Raw genomic sequence first — 14,314 nt, forward strand, 5'->3', positions numbered from 1 at the left:
TTGATTCTTATTCTCATAGTAATCTCAGTGTTTGTATTTAATTTCCATAATGAATTTAATGTACAGCTCATAACTAACAGTAACTACCAGTAAATGCTTTGAGCACACTATGGACGTTATACCAGAAGCAGCATTTGTACCTTTTGCCTCCAGCTAAAGTTTTTTGTTCTTACCCCTTCGAGGTCCATGATAAAATCATGCTCTGCTTCTGCTAGTGCCTCAAGTGGGGACATGTTAGATGCTTACAGACTTGATGCAGTCACAGAGCTGGAAGGGAAGGCCCCAAATTCCAGTACAGCAGAGCAAGTACTTCAGTGAGTATCTTGCTCCTCTCCCTTTGTATACCTGCATTACTAGTCATAAGACATTAGCCTCTGGTTACGCTGGATATGTCTGGCTATCTCTTCAAACAGCTGTACTTCATGTATTTCCAGTGTTTGGTCACATTGCGTGTATATATTTACAATTTGATGGGAGCTGAGTAGCCTATGTCGGTGTTTGCCTGCTCCAGTTCATGGGGGGGAGAAAACATTACTGCACTTTGTAGTGATGCTGCCACCTCAGTGTTTTGTGTCATGAGGATCTGCTTTAAGTCTTCACGCGAGCTTGTTGCATGCACTGAAATTGTCTGTGACTGTGCCTGCTTCTCTTTTCCCAGTCTGGTGTGGAGGTGTATGGCTACGTAACATAATATAAGGCAGATATGAAAATTCCTATCGTCTTCCTTTTCTTCCCTCCACAAGCCAAAGTGGCCACTTCTGCCATTGTTCAGGGTGGATACTATTTTGTTTCCTCACTAAATGTTGAAGATGATAAATTCTGAGCTTGCAAGGGTACTTTGGACACTTCATTCAAGATCTTGAAATATCCTGTAAGACACATTGGTGAAAACTTACTTGTGGCCTTACTTGCCTGTTTTGCACAATTGTTGTAAGAAAACAGCAGTTTGCTTTTCTCCATTTCACCTGCATTGATGAGCCTTCTGAGCTCTTCTGTTTGGTGACTTTATACAAACCTGTTAAAAAAAACAGGGATTAAATGAACAGAAAACTACAGAATCTTTTTAAACCAACAGGAAGATGAATCCCTGATAGAATTCAGGTGCAGCTGCCAGTTGCACTACGTGAAAAATTTACAACAATTTTCTTTTAAGTGAAAAACTCAATTTTTGTTGAAATGCAATTTTAAGTTCCATCTCTGCTTCTCCTGAGCCAAGACTTCCAAAGGGGATACACCTTCCTCAATGCCCAGTGGTTGTCTGGCTCCCACAGTACATCACAGTATGTCAGTGAGAGCAAAGATTACTATAACAGGAAAGGGAGCCAGACTCTCTAGTGTTGCATATCAGAATAATTATAATGACCTATGGATCCAGCAATAAAAAATGGGAAGTGGGCTCTCGCTGTTTAAAACCTTTCTTTTCAGAACCAGTGTACCTCAACTGCAGTATTCAAATGCAGATCTTAAGATTCACAAGACCATGAAATTAAGACTAAAAAGAAATTACACATGAATAAATGACATCCTGAAATAATAAATATATGGTTAATTAGTATACATGTACATACCAACCACTTTATTTGAAGGACAGACTACATCTAAAGTCATCTCCACAACATAAAATGTTTCACATAACTTGGATTGGATCCTATTTCCTATGAAGTAAGGAGAATTTTGCCCGAGAAATTCAGTGGACCTAACTTGCCCAGATGCTTATATAGTCATTTGAGACAAAGCAAAGACAGTGAAAGAAAAATCCCACCATCATTCTGCCTTACTCACATTAGCACCAGTGATAATGATTAACATGAGGCACAGGACAATGAATAATCAGGTTCACAAAATACTGTCATTTGGGGCATGCCAGAATTTATATGTTCAAGTACATTGTTACACGGTACTATAGGAAAAAGTCTTATAAATACTAATTCAACATTTTTAACTGAGCAGAAGTGCCAGTATCTTACTCAAATAATTAGCAGATAGTAAGCTGTATCAGGCAATTTCAACTAGTTAAAATGTGTTGAGAATGGTTAGTTGACTTCAGAGGTCTTTGGACCAAGCTTGCATGTAAATGTACAAACTCTCTTGATTATTTGTAATTAGATCTTTTTATTTTTTTAAAGACTAGATTTCAAATTAAGTATGGCCTATTTTAACCCTGTGGGCAATACGTATTTCCGTTGATTTGTTTAATGCGACTGTAATGTAGTTAGCTTGATCCTTCTACCCTTGAAATTAATGGCAAAATTCTTGCTGATTCCAGCAGCAAAACCAATGCTACATCATAACTAACCACAATTCCCTCTACTCCTTCTTTCCTCTCCAAATATCTTGTTTATTACAGAAAATTAATTTAAAAATGTTCTTTAATGATCTGCTGAAAGACATTTAACTCTTTCAATTTAAATTTACTTCTTAAATGTCAGAAGTTAAGAAACAGGTCACTTGATATGAGAAACAAAATACTTTGATGAATGGATTTCTTTTTCAGTCTGTGCATATGCCAAACCTATGGATAGAAAGGAGATGTTTACATGGTACATGGTATATTGCAAACACTAATAGCATTTAGAAAGACCTGTATTAATGCAATTTTCCTGCTTGAATGTATCCTCTGTGTTTTGCGTGGTACTAGTTAAAGCTTATTATCATACAAACTAAATGAAAGAGCCTAGTGAAATAGGCTGTTGTTAGATCCCACATGATGAATTGTAACTTCAGGCATCTCTGTTTAAATCTCTCTGCTAACCTGTTCCCAATTAGTGACATCTGGGACCAGATTTTCTTTCATTTGAAGCAGAGGCTTTTAGAAGTTTTGACTCTGGGAAAAAAAAAAAAGACGACATAAAAAGGGAGACGGGAAATGTAATAACAGAAAGAACTTTAAATCCAAGTCCTATATATGATTTTACAAGCAGTGTCAGAATATTTTTAAGTATTACAGCTAAGCGTAGTGCTTTATACTATGATGTGTTAAATGTCTGATTTTACAGTGATTGGTATTTTTCCAAGTCTAAGTTTCAAAACTTTGGCTAGGATTTCTTAAAGGGCTTTTTTTTTTTTAATAAAGAGATTAACTAGAATATCTTTGAAGAAACACTAGTAAACTTCCTATCCTACATACAGAAATATACAGGCTACTACACATCCTTTTTTTCTAAGGGTAGGAAATACTCTTCTGCTGCAAATTGGCACAGTTTTGTTGAAAAGAGTGGAGCCATGAGGATTTACACAGTTGAGAATCTTGACACATATATATTTATACTTCCTTTGCATTTTTGGTTATGATATCACTTCTGTGTTTCTTCATGCCATGGATGACTTTTTAGACTATGCATCTGTTCAGTCTTTCCCTGAAATTATGGCTGGAGTGCAGGAGTCCTGAGGCAAAATCATCTAACTTGCTGAAATGTACAAAAGGTCTTTTAAACAAGAATTCTTCATTTTGAGAGACATTAACCTCCCATGCATTTCAGCTGGAACAGGGGATGTGTTGATCCAAAAACCAGGCCAGCATAAAAAAATGCATGCATATAGACACAAATACACAAAAAAGCAAAGAAATACATGCTCAAACTTAGCATTTCTGTGGTGTTTCACAGATAATTATGGGTGTTTTCATATGTATTAGGGTGAAAAGAGAATGTGGTAATTTAAGTACATTTAAGTAATTTTGTGTGTGTGTCCCAGAAAATACAAATCCTGTTCTTGTGATAACTAAGAGTGCTTAAAGAATTCATTGTATAAATGCAATTATACGTGCTATAGTGACAGCTCCAGTCCCACATTGCAAAGGAAATGTCAGTCCACTGTCCTATGTACAGCTATTCCTTTTACTTTTATTTGAGTCCTCTGAAGTAGAGAGGAGCACCATGAAAATGTCTCCAAATAAAATACAACCTGGGTGGTAAATTGGAATGCCAAAGCTAAAGGCAGTACAAACTGAGTACAATGTTAGCCAGACAAACTCACATTGGCTGAGCATTTTCTGATATTCTAAAAAAAAAGTATAAATTTTGAACACTGTCACATGGGACAGACATAGACAGACAGACAGACAGAAATCATTATGTGAGTATTCTGGTTCTCAAGTGGTGTAAGGCCTTTGCTGTAGGTTGCTGTATATGTTCCTCAACTGTGTCTGTTAATACGAAAGAGATTGTACACAAAACCCTTTTGCATTACTCTGAACAGAACAAAGGAACTTTAAAGTGACTATATTAATCAGCATGTCAAAAAAGCTGAGAGAAACTGTGGCATACAATGGTTCCATGACAGTTAAAGCAATCATCAAAATGACTGTAAAGGAAAAAAAGAAGCAAAACCCCAAAGAATACCAGGTATGAAATAATTAAAACATCAGTCTGAGATGGAGGAAAAGTACAAATGACTTGTTGTTCTTGGCTGTATTCTTAAATGGTCGTTCAAAGATATGACAGAAGCTTTCTCTAGGACCCATATTAGTTAAAAAATAAGACATTTTACGAAGCAGTATTTTGAGGTTCCCCTGTCATCATATGTCTAGACGTAAGGGCCATATAGGGCATAAGACCATAGGAAAACATTTAGAATATATTGTGAATGCTCACAATGAGCTTGAAAGAGTCCATGCTGAAAGCAGTATAAAGGCTGATGAAGGCTTTCTGGTAAGTACCTTTTTGACCTTGCTATCCTGCTAGCATAAGAGTAAGGACTGTATGCAGTCACATACACAAGTCTCGTGTCCATCCTGGCTGTGCTCTTAAGAGCAGACTTGTCCTTCCAGCAAGAAAAATCTCTAGTTAATCTTCCATCTCAAATGCCCTGCATCTGATGAGAAGCTGTTAGCAACTTTGATGGCTTAAAGCTCAAGTATTTTAACTGGCATCTAAGGCAAATATTAAGTATTGTGTAAGGAGGAGCCATGGAATGTAGGAAGAGAAAACAGATAAAGGAATTCTTTAGGCTATCATCAAAAAGGGCTTCCCCTTGTTTTTACTGAAAGTACATATACCATTATTACTATTATTAGTTACTGTTCATATCAAGACAATATCTAGGGGTCTGTCTCACAAATGGGATGCCACTGTTCCAGATACTCTAGCAGTATACAGTTAATGTCTGTGTAATCAAATAAAGGAGTGATTCTACTATGTATAGCCGTGCCTGAAACAGCTTGCATTTAGCTAACACAATGAATAATAGTCATGGTGATGTGACAGTATATTTGTCTGTAGTCTATTGAAAGTCCCTACTACTGTGTCTTCACTCCTGATTAAAGTGAACATGGGTTACACTTTCCTGAGGTACAAACACACTCTTGTGTCTGCTGTCCAAGAAAGTAATTACTGAAGAAAAGTTGAATGACAAGCTAGCTAGCTCTTTAAAAAGGAGAACAGTCGTTGCCTCCTTCACAGAAAAAATAAACTCAGAATATCAGAAAAAAAGACTGTTCCACCTTTTCAAAATCTAAGGTCAGTTTTAGACATATAAAAGCAATGCTGACATTATTTTTCATGTCCTCTTCCCCAATACTGACTTGAATAGAAATCTAGCAGTGAAAACTTCAGGAGCTCCAGCACGGATTTTGTTACTAGAAACAGAACAGCAAAACAGGGAGAATTTATGGGCATTTCTAGTAAGGCTGGCTTTTCTAAAAAAGGAAATAGATCACTGTAACAACAAATGAAGTCAAAAGGACCTCAAATTGTGTGAGCTGTCAGAAAATACAGAAGGAGGCATAAGTAGCGTGTATGTGAAAAAGATTCTTTTGACCCATGATGGAGTCTGGCAAATGCTAGCTTTTAAATAGCACTTGAGAAATGGCAGTGAAAGACTACAGTTCCCAACATATACTTTGGAAAATGAAAAGCACGAGTGAGCTTTTCTGTTTAGGATACTTCATATAACCCAGTTCAGTAAAGAATTTAAGGCCATATATAAATTAAGGTGTGTGAGTAATCCCACTGAAGTTAATAAGACTATTAAAAAATGATGAAGTGTTTTGCTATATTGAAATCAGACTACATACCATCTCATGGGAACAAGCCTTACAGCACTCCAATAGAAATATTACCATTTACTTCGGTGGCAGTTACTTGCAAAGTTAAAGCTATTCTTAGCTTTGCTGGTTCAGAGCGAACAGTCAAATTTCTTTCACCTAGGAACAGAACAGCAGTACTTTAACATCTATTGCAAAACTTCCAGAGTTTAAAAAAAAAAATGCATCTAAACAGCTGGAAAGACTTATCAAGGGGACACAGAGATTTATTCAATGACCACTAGCGTGTATCTGCACTCAGTATGTTTAGCAAACCACTTTAAATGTGGAAGATCCTCAGTGTATCATTATAGACAACTCTCCATGGCTGAATTTTAAGGGGTTTTGTTTCACAATGACAATGTTGCTGAATTTTGTGTTACGTGTTGAATGCACTTATCTGGTGACGGTTCAGGACCTGGCTTTCAATCCTTCTGTAGTGGTCAGGGAACGGGCAGAATTAAGTTACACACAATGCATGATACGCGACCAAAGCGGGCATGATTGTAATGTATAGCTAAGTCACAGGACGTGCAGCATAAGGTCAAATTATGATTGATACTAATGCCATGGCTTCAGTAAATGAAGCAAAGGAAACTGTTGGCTTTTGGTATTGCAGCTGCTAGAATGGACCAGATCTGAGGAGCATGGCACGTTATAACTAAATGTAGAAACTTCAGTGGATTACTGAAGTAGATTGCTAAGTGTTTGACGGAAGGTGTGGAAGTGTTACCTGTGTGTCTCCATACTTTGTGCATACACATCCTTTAAGTGCTTTTTTTTTTTCCTATTCACAGTCATCCTCATATTTTGATGGGAAAAGGCAAGCTGAAACATACCAAGAATAGTAATGAATGGTCTGGTGTAAACATATATTTAAATCATCCCTAATTCTGATAGCTTCAGGTGATACAAAATAATACACTAATAATTCACCAGATTTTGTATGTTTTCATGTATTTGTAGTGAAACGTCGGACCTGAGGGCAAAACATTTCATCAGTGTTCATTTAAGAAACATGAGTTTCTTTCCGAAACAGAACAAATCTTTTAATTTCTTAAAAGCAAAACTGTCAGTGAAACTATTGGAAGATGTAAGTCTGCATAGGTGCTTTCACTTATAAAGTGAGGTTTGTTCTACTCCAGGGTAAAAGTTTGGGGATAATTTATGATGCTAGTTTTGTCTTAAGGATTTGGCAAACTCTCAAGAATAACAGCCTCAGTAATGGTAGAAGGTCAGTTCAACTTGTAAGCAGTCTGGATCGTGGTCTTAACAGAGGCAGGTCAGTTTCTTAGGCAATCTGGATTTTCCTTGTAGGGAAGAGTTAACAGCAGTATTGGCCCCACTGAAGTCAGTGGGAATTTTGCCAATGATTTCTGTAGAGCCAAGATTTCACTCGTCTTTAGCAGAGCTATTAAATACAGTATATTGCATAAACTGAGGCAAAAAGTGAAAGCTACAAATAAAGAAACTTCTTTCTCTGGATTCACATTAATGATTCTGCAAATGCTTTTCTTACTAGCTACCCGCTTTACGAGAGTTTGGACACAATTTATGATACCCTTGAATACACAGAGAATACACCTATTTAATGGGAAGTCTAAAATCTTGAAAGAATTCTGTTTTCTGACTTGCAATGAAGGTATTCGTCACACACACAAGTCAGATCTTCATAATGACTGGCCTGTATGTTTGTGGAACACTTCAGAAGTAAAGTACAAATTACGGAATAACTATCAAAGCAAATGTATATATCTTCTATTCAGCTGGAAATTTGGCTGTCTGTATATTTCTAAATTTAGAGAAAAGAATATGAGAGCTATTCTGAACACTAACGTTATTTTAATATAGATGGCTATATAGGATGCTCCTTTTAAACACACAAGTTAAGCTAAAATTGCCCTAAATTACTTCACACCACATTCATGGGAGATTAATGGCTCAAGGTTGCTAGTTTGTAACAGCTAGCTCCTATGCAGCCTGTTTGATTTTATGGAGCTCAAAACATTTTACAAATCAGGTTATTCTTACAGATAAAGTGAGGCACAGAACGGTAAATATCTTGCCAAAAGAAATCTTGTAAGCCAGAGAGAGAGCTGGAAACAGAACCTCTGTTAAAGTCTGCTCAAACTTGCTGTTTCGCAGGCCACATTTCTCCCAGATAATTAATTCCTAAATCGTTAGGACTTGCAGGGGATGGAGGGTCATTTTTGAGAGTAGACTGAGCATGGTTTTTCCACCTCCCTTTGGCGTAAGCTGCTGCTGTCTGTCTATGTTAGATCCTCTTTTCTATACATAGCACCCGGGACTGTTTTTCCCTCTCATAGGAAAACCTCGTTGACCCAGTCCCAAACTCTATGACTAGATCTAAGAACAGTTGTGAGATCACAGTCAAAAGAAATAAGAGTGGGAGGAAAGGGTTTTCTTGAATAAAATGGGTAGTACAGGGCTGGTTGGTTCGAGGTTTTTTAGATGGAACCTAAATTGTGTTGCTAACTCTGCTTCCAGAGCTCAGCCAGGAGCTGAGCAAGGAGTGTCAGAGTAGTCCCTGAGAGACAGAAAATTCAATTTTTATGCAAAACTTAAATTATACTACAGCTCTTCTCCAACAACTCTGAGCCAGTCTCCTCATCTACATGGCCTGTGGCTGATGATGTAGTATACACAAACAAAAATGTCTGCCCTGAGACCTGAGAGTCACAGGGTACATGCAGCATGGAGCAGCTTAACCCATTAAGTTCATTTAACAGGGCTAATATTTTTTTCCCCCTTTGCAGCCGTCCAAAGATATTCTGATCCATCCACCCTTCCAATTAAGAGCCCATGTCCATCAAGGTCACATGTATCAGATGTCAGCCAGTTTCTGTAGAATCGTGCCAGAAAGTATGGTAAGTTTACAATATTTTTCTTCCAAACAGTTTGCTACACTACAATAACTTTTAAATTAATTTGTATTAAGGTGCCCTCCCATAGCCACTGCTCAGAACTGTGTAAGCATTGTGTAAATGCAAGCCCCGCTCCCTGTGTGGAATATTATTAACATGTGTTTGTAGAACCAGGCCACCAAGGATGATCTTGGGTTCCTGGGACAAAGATACTACAGCCCAAGGCTGTAAAGTCTAAAAGATGTGGTACACGAGTAAATAAAGTTTGGGAACCTCTGTTAAAGAAATTGAGACTGAGGAAAAGAAACAGAGGCTGTCTATGAGGCTGAGGGGAAAGGAGGAAACCCGGAATACATGAATTTGTTGTAGAGCTTTATCAGTGTTCATACTGTTTCCGCTGACTGTCTGCTTACATTATACTGAGTTTATATCGCGGTTTCTACTGGTAAGATAAAAATTTTCTGGCAGGCTGGGGCTGTTGGCAGATGGATAGGATGGCTTCTCTCTTTATTGGACTTATGCAAAAGCATTTGTAAATGATACAGCAAATTAATAAAACAATAATGAAATAGCACTGAATGAAGCGGATTTTAAGTGATCATGAGCAAATGTAGAAAACTGCATGCTCCTGATTTTAAGCTATTAGATACAACAGACTACGGAATTTTATTTATGCAAACCTGAAATGTCTTACATTTACTCATTTATTTTCTGTTTCCCAAAGATCATTTGGTCACATACTTGGATATTACTTTTGTTTGACAGGGATGGAGCTCAGATTTATCAGGGATGTCAGGAAGGGAAATGGCCGTTTGCCAGAACAGCCATTTACTTTATTGATGGCTTTCCCCCACCCTTTATAATGAGATTTTATTTTTGTTTAAACAGTGAAAAATAGCCATTGGTACAGATGCTGACTGACAAATTTAAAAGTCACCCTCTGAGAGGTTGCAGCTAAAATAATGACTGATCCCTGCTGTTGATAGATTTGTGAAGGCCCCAAGCAGAGCCTATGGTAGATGGCATTGTCTCCTCCAGCCCATGTGTGCATGCGTCACACTGCTCTCCAGCTTACCCAAACGCGTCCCAGCCTTCCTAGGCCTCAGGTCCCAGAAAACACCTTGCCTCTTCACACATAAGACTAGCTCTGCCTGCAGTGACATGAGAGCGTCTAGAAGGGGGAAGGAAATTTATGGGAAGAGGGAGATCTGAGAGACTGGGAGGATGCATCTCTAGAAGGAGAGGCAGGAAATACCCCATGAATGTCAGATTGAGTTATTCCTGAATTCTACAAGTAACGCCACAAGGGAAATGACATGGATCATCAAAGCATTCCTTTATACCCCAATAAACTCCTCCTTGTCTTAGAAGCAGATCCTATACATATTAATAGAAAACCAGTTTGTGTTTTCAGTGTCCAAGATAGCTATATATTTTTTTTTCTTATTCAGACAGGAAAGAGAAGAAAATGTAGGCAACATTACAAAATGGATACAAATTCCAAAATGGGTAAAAACTCAAAATGCTTAGAAGCAATGATGTTGAAAAGGGCTCAGGTTTATGAGTCCCAGTCTGGAATATTTAACTGATCCATGCAAAGAGAAAAAAAATGTTCAGAGATTAATCTAGCAGTGAAAGGGTTTGTCTGTACAAGGAAAGTCTGTAAAGTAAGCTAAGCCTCTTCTAACAGTCTTTAGGTATTTGAAGCACAGAGCCCAGGCCGATACCCTGGTTTGGATACAAGCATATGTGTTGCTACCCATATGGTATAAGTAGCTTGGTCTATTGGCACTCGCATAATTATATATATATATACACATCTATGTAATATTACTCATATAGGTACTTTTATATATATGTAATATTATTTATATAAAAAACACTCCAAATTTAGGATGTTTATAAATTTGATCTGACATTGTAATTATTCTGGAAGGAGTCCTGAGCCAGCTTCTCTGCCTGACTTTAGCTACAGATAGCATAAAGGTGGTGGCTAGGTCAGCCTTCTTGACTAGACTTGGGAGGCACAGTTTCGTACACACTAGGGCACAGAGGAGGGTGTCAGTCCTCCCACCTTCCTTTGCTTATCTAGGGCCCAGCATGACTCAGGCTGGTATCCATTTGGTGTGGATAGTCAGTAGTTTGGGATTTCAGAAGGAATACGAGCCTGTGGCGTGGGGGACAAAGTGACTTATCTAAGAGGAGGTTTTAATCCAAGCTAATCTCTAACAAGGACATGCTAGGTGCCTATGAAATGTCCACAAGCTACACTACCCTAAGGTGCTTTGACGGTCACTGATGATGCACAAAGCATTGTGTACATAGTGACAGTAACTTCAACATCAGTACAAGCCCAGAGATGTATTAAAAACTAACCTAGACTGATTTAGACTCAAAACAAGCAACAAATGTTATCTGTAATGCCATTAACAGTTTCAAAAAATAACCAAGGATTATGGTGCATCCGTGTCTGAAAACCATGACAAGCTTTTTTTGTAAAGTTCTAGTTCAATTAGAAAACCTGCTTATACTATTCAGAAAGATGGGTAAGATAGTCAGAATGGTAACCATAAACCGTAAACATCCATTTCCAATATTAAGATGCTAAAACCTAAAAATTTCCAAAACTTCCAATATTAGAATGATTATGTGACACAGTTGTTGCCACATGTCTTTTAGACAGAGGTCTTCCTTATTATTCTAATTATTTTTTAATTCACAAAAGATTCAGGTAGTGTTTTCTCCAGAAAAGAAGCCAAATGCCAATTGTACTTTGCACATACCAGGGCCTGGAGCTAAGCTGAATGGATTCTTTATACTCCAAGAGCTATGGATTTGCCCCAAGAGTTTGGGGTCTTATTTTTACAGTGGGAGATGGTAACATCCACACAGGCTTTTCTTAATCCTTGTGGGTCCATAGCAGTCAGCGAAGTATTCTTCCTATTCCTAGGGAAGAGGCCTTTTTATGCATCTTACCTTCATTAGAGCCAAAAAGTAGCTTCATTTTTTGCCATACTGACCAAGCAGTCTCCCTTCAGTAACTATGGGTAGATTTCATTCCTAGGTGAATCTGTTTTCTTGCTTGTAACACCCTTTCTGAAAACAGGGAATATATAGCGATTTCTTTTCCCTCTCTTTCGTTCAACTTCTGGGACAGATGGGTGGAGGAAAAAAAATTCAGGATTTGGGAGCTACAGTAAAACAGAGGAGCTGGGACTATGGGACAGCTTTGTTCACTAGGCAGAGGTTGATGTCCTTACATAGGCTTATTCAGGCCACCTCAAGAACTCCCATTCTCATGAAAACTAAGTAGCCGAATGACAACTGTGAACCTGCTGCCATAGATGGTAATGGATTTATTAGAGTAATTCTAAATTCTTTGTCAGTCTACTTGCGTGTATCTACTCTCAACAAGACCCTTGGAAATTACTTGCGCAATGATTTGTTACACTGTCATTACTCATTAATCTGAGCTTCTGCAAATGATTTTTATTCTTCTGAATTAAAAATAAAATCCTCATTAAAGAATTTGTTTGTTTTAAAAGCTACACAAAGGATTACAGGGCCTTTGCAAACAGATGTAAGAAAAAATGTGGTTATGTAAAATGTTCCCTTTCATAAGCCTTTACTTTCCATTGACTTCCAGGAGCTTTGAATTGAGCCTGAAGTGCATGGCTTAGCTCACTACAAAGCCTGGGGTCAGTAATTAGAATCACATGTACTCGAGGCCACTGAATCTGATTGTAGGTGAGAGTGCCAATTTATTCTGGAAATCTGTATTAATATTATGCAAAAAAACCCACCCCAAACCAAGGGAAAACCTATTATCAGGTCTGCAGATGACCATAGCCAAGATAGTTTCTAGAAATATTTCTTAAACTGTTAGTTGGATTTGCCTCATTTCTGGTAAACAGCTTGTGGTGGCAAACTAAACAGGAACAAGGAATTCTTACTCTGGAGTAAGAATGTCCACACATGGTGTTAATCAGGGTAACTCCATGTGCGGACAGGCTATTACGTGTGACTTTACACTGTTTTAGTCAAACTGGTGAACTTCTTTCTACCTACCTTTAATCAATTAGGAGAGGGTTTGAAATAAAGTGAAACAAGCCAATATTGAACCAAATTCAGGGTTTCTATGGAGGGGATTCCACCTGTTCATTTAAGCTGGTACAAACTTTAGACAAGGTGTGATCTTTGTTAGTTGCCTCCTGCAGCTGTTTCATACATGAAAAACAGTAGCTCGGAGGTCGTGATGAAACGCTGCCAAGCTCCCACTATAAGTGATGTAAGATCCTTGTAAACTGAGTTAGAGCATTTAAATAAGAGACAGAAATAGACATGGATGTGTAGAAAAGGGAAGCAAGAAATACCCCTAAATAATGTTGGCCCTCCATCCTTCTTCCCCTTTTCTAGCTGTCCCTTCCCAATAAAATAGAGAGGGGGAAAAAAACAAATAAAAAAGAAGAATCAGTCAAAAGAAGATGACCTGGGCAGGATATGATAAGGCAGCAAGAGTGTGGATATGGGTCAGTTCTCTGATGTCTTTTCCTGCAGTAGAGTTAGGAGGCACCATGAGAAGGCTGGTGGAGCCAGTTGAACCTGGAACAAAGGAAACGGCCCTTCATGCAGTCACTGGTACATCCATGAAACCTGTTGCCAAAGGATATTTTGGATGATAAAGGTTTACAAGAACTCATGGAAAGGCAGGGTAAATACCTGGTATAGAAATTCACTGCGAGCTACAAGTGCACAGAAACCACATTCTGCCGAGGAAATGCTCCAAAACCAAAGCAGCTGGAGACTGGGAGAGTAGTTGGGAGAATTATCACTGTGTCTTCCTTATTCATACTCTTCCTTTGGTGACCACTTATGATCGTTGCTGAAGAGAGGCTATTGGGAGAGTTGGACCCTTGATCATATGGCCATTTTTATGCTCTTGTGTAAGAAAAAAAAAGAGCAAGCAACCTGGGGCAGAACAAAACACACACGCTTTGAACCCTTACTGCCTTAAGTACTTTTTCCAGATAGACGTTTTGAGGAGAGATATTAAAAAGTTGAGTTATTGAGTAGCTGCAAGAGGAATAGTCCAGTCAGAGTCCATGTGGCACAACTACCAAGTAAACACAAACTAACTTCCAGCTGTTTTTCTGAGTAAAACCGAGGGCAAAGTATAGAGGGGTGATGAAATCTCCATTTGTTTCCATGTGCATTCGCCTGCAAATATCACCCCCCACATTATCTTAAAGATCTTGGCAACAGCATAGCCAACGGGGTGCTTTCAAATCTAGCTCTTCCTTTGACCACTCTCAGTGTTTGTGTTCCTGTTTAAATAAGATAAGGAGGTTTAAAAAAAAAAAGGAAAAAAAAAGAAGGGAGGGGAGAGATAGAGCAGAGCAGACTGCCT

At 38.3% G+C, this 14,314-nt stretch overlaps 1 long non-coding RNA gene across 2 annotated transcripts; it reads right to left on the reverse strand.

Moving 5' to 3' along the window:
* Positions 1-917: 917 nt before the first annotated feature.
* Positions 918-14,199, reverse strand: LOC135315132 (uncharacterized). Of its 2 annotated transcripts, none has more exons than XR_010374576.1 (5): positions 13,627-14,199; positions 13,397-13,509; positions 6,756-6,850; positions 6,014-6,142; positions 918-1,015 (listed from the first exon to the last, which is right to left on the reverse strand). It is a non-coding gene; the product is annotated as an uncharacterized LOC135315132 (long non-coding RNA). The 2 variants fall into 2 exon arrangements; XR_010374577.1 differs by lacking the exon at positions 918-1,015 and adding an exon at positions 1,079-2,824.
* Positions 14,200-14,314: the final 115 nt, after the last annotated feature.

The sequence above is a fragment of the Phalacrocorax carbo genome, chromosome 1 (genome assembly GCF_963921805.1).
Source record: "Phalacrocorax carbo chromosome 1, bPhaCar2.1, whole genome shotgun sequence".
Lineage (NCBI taxonomy): Eukaryota > Metazoa > Chordata > Aves > Suliformes > Phalacrocoracidae > Phalacrocorax > Phalacrocorax carbo.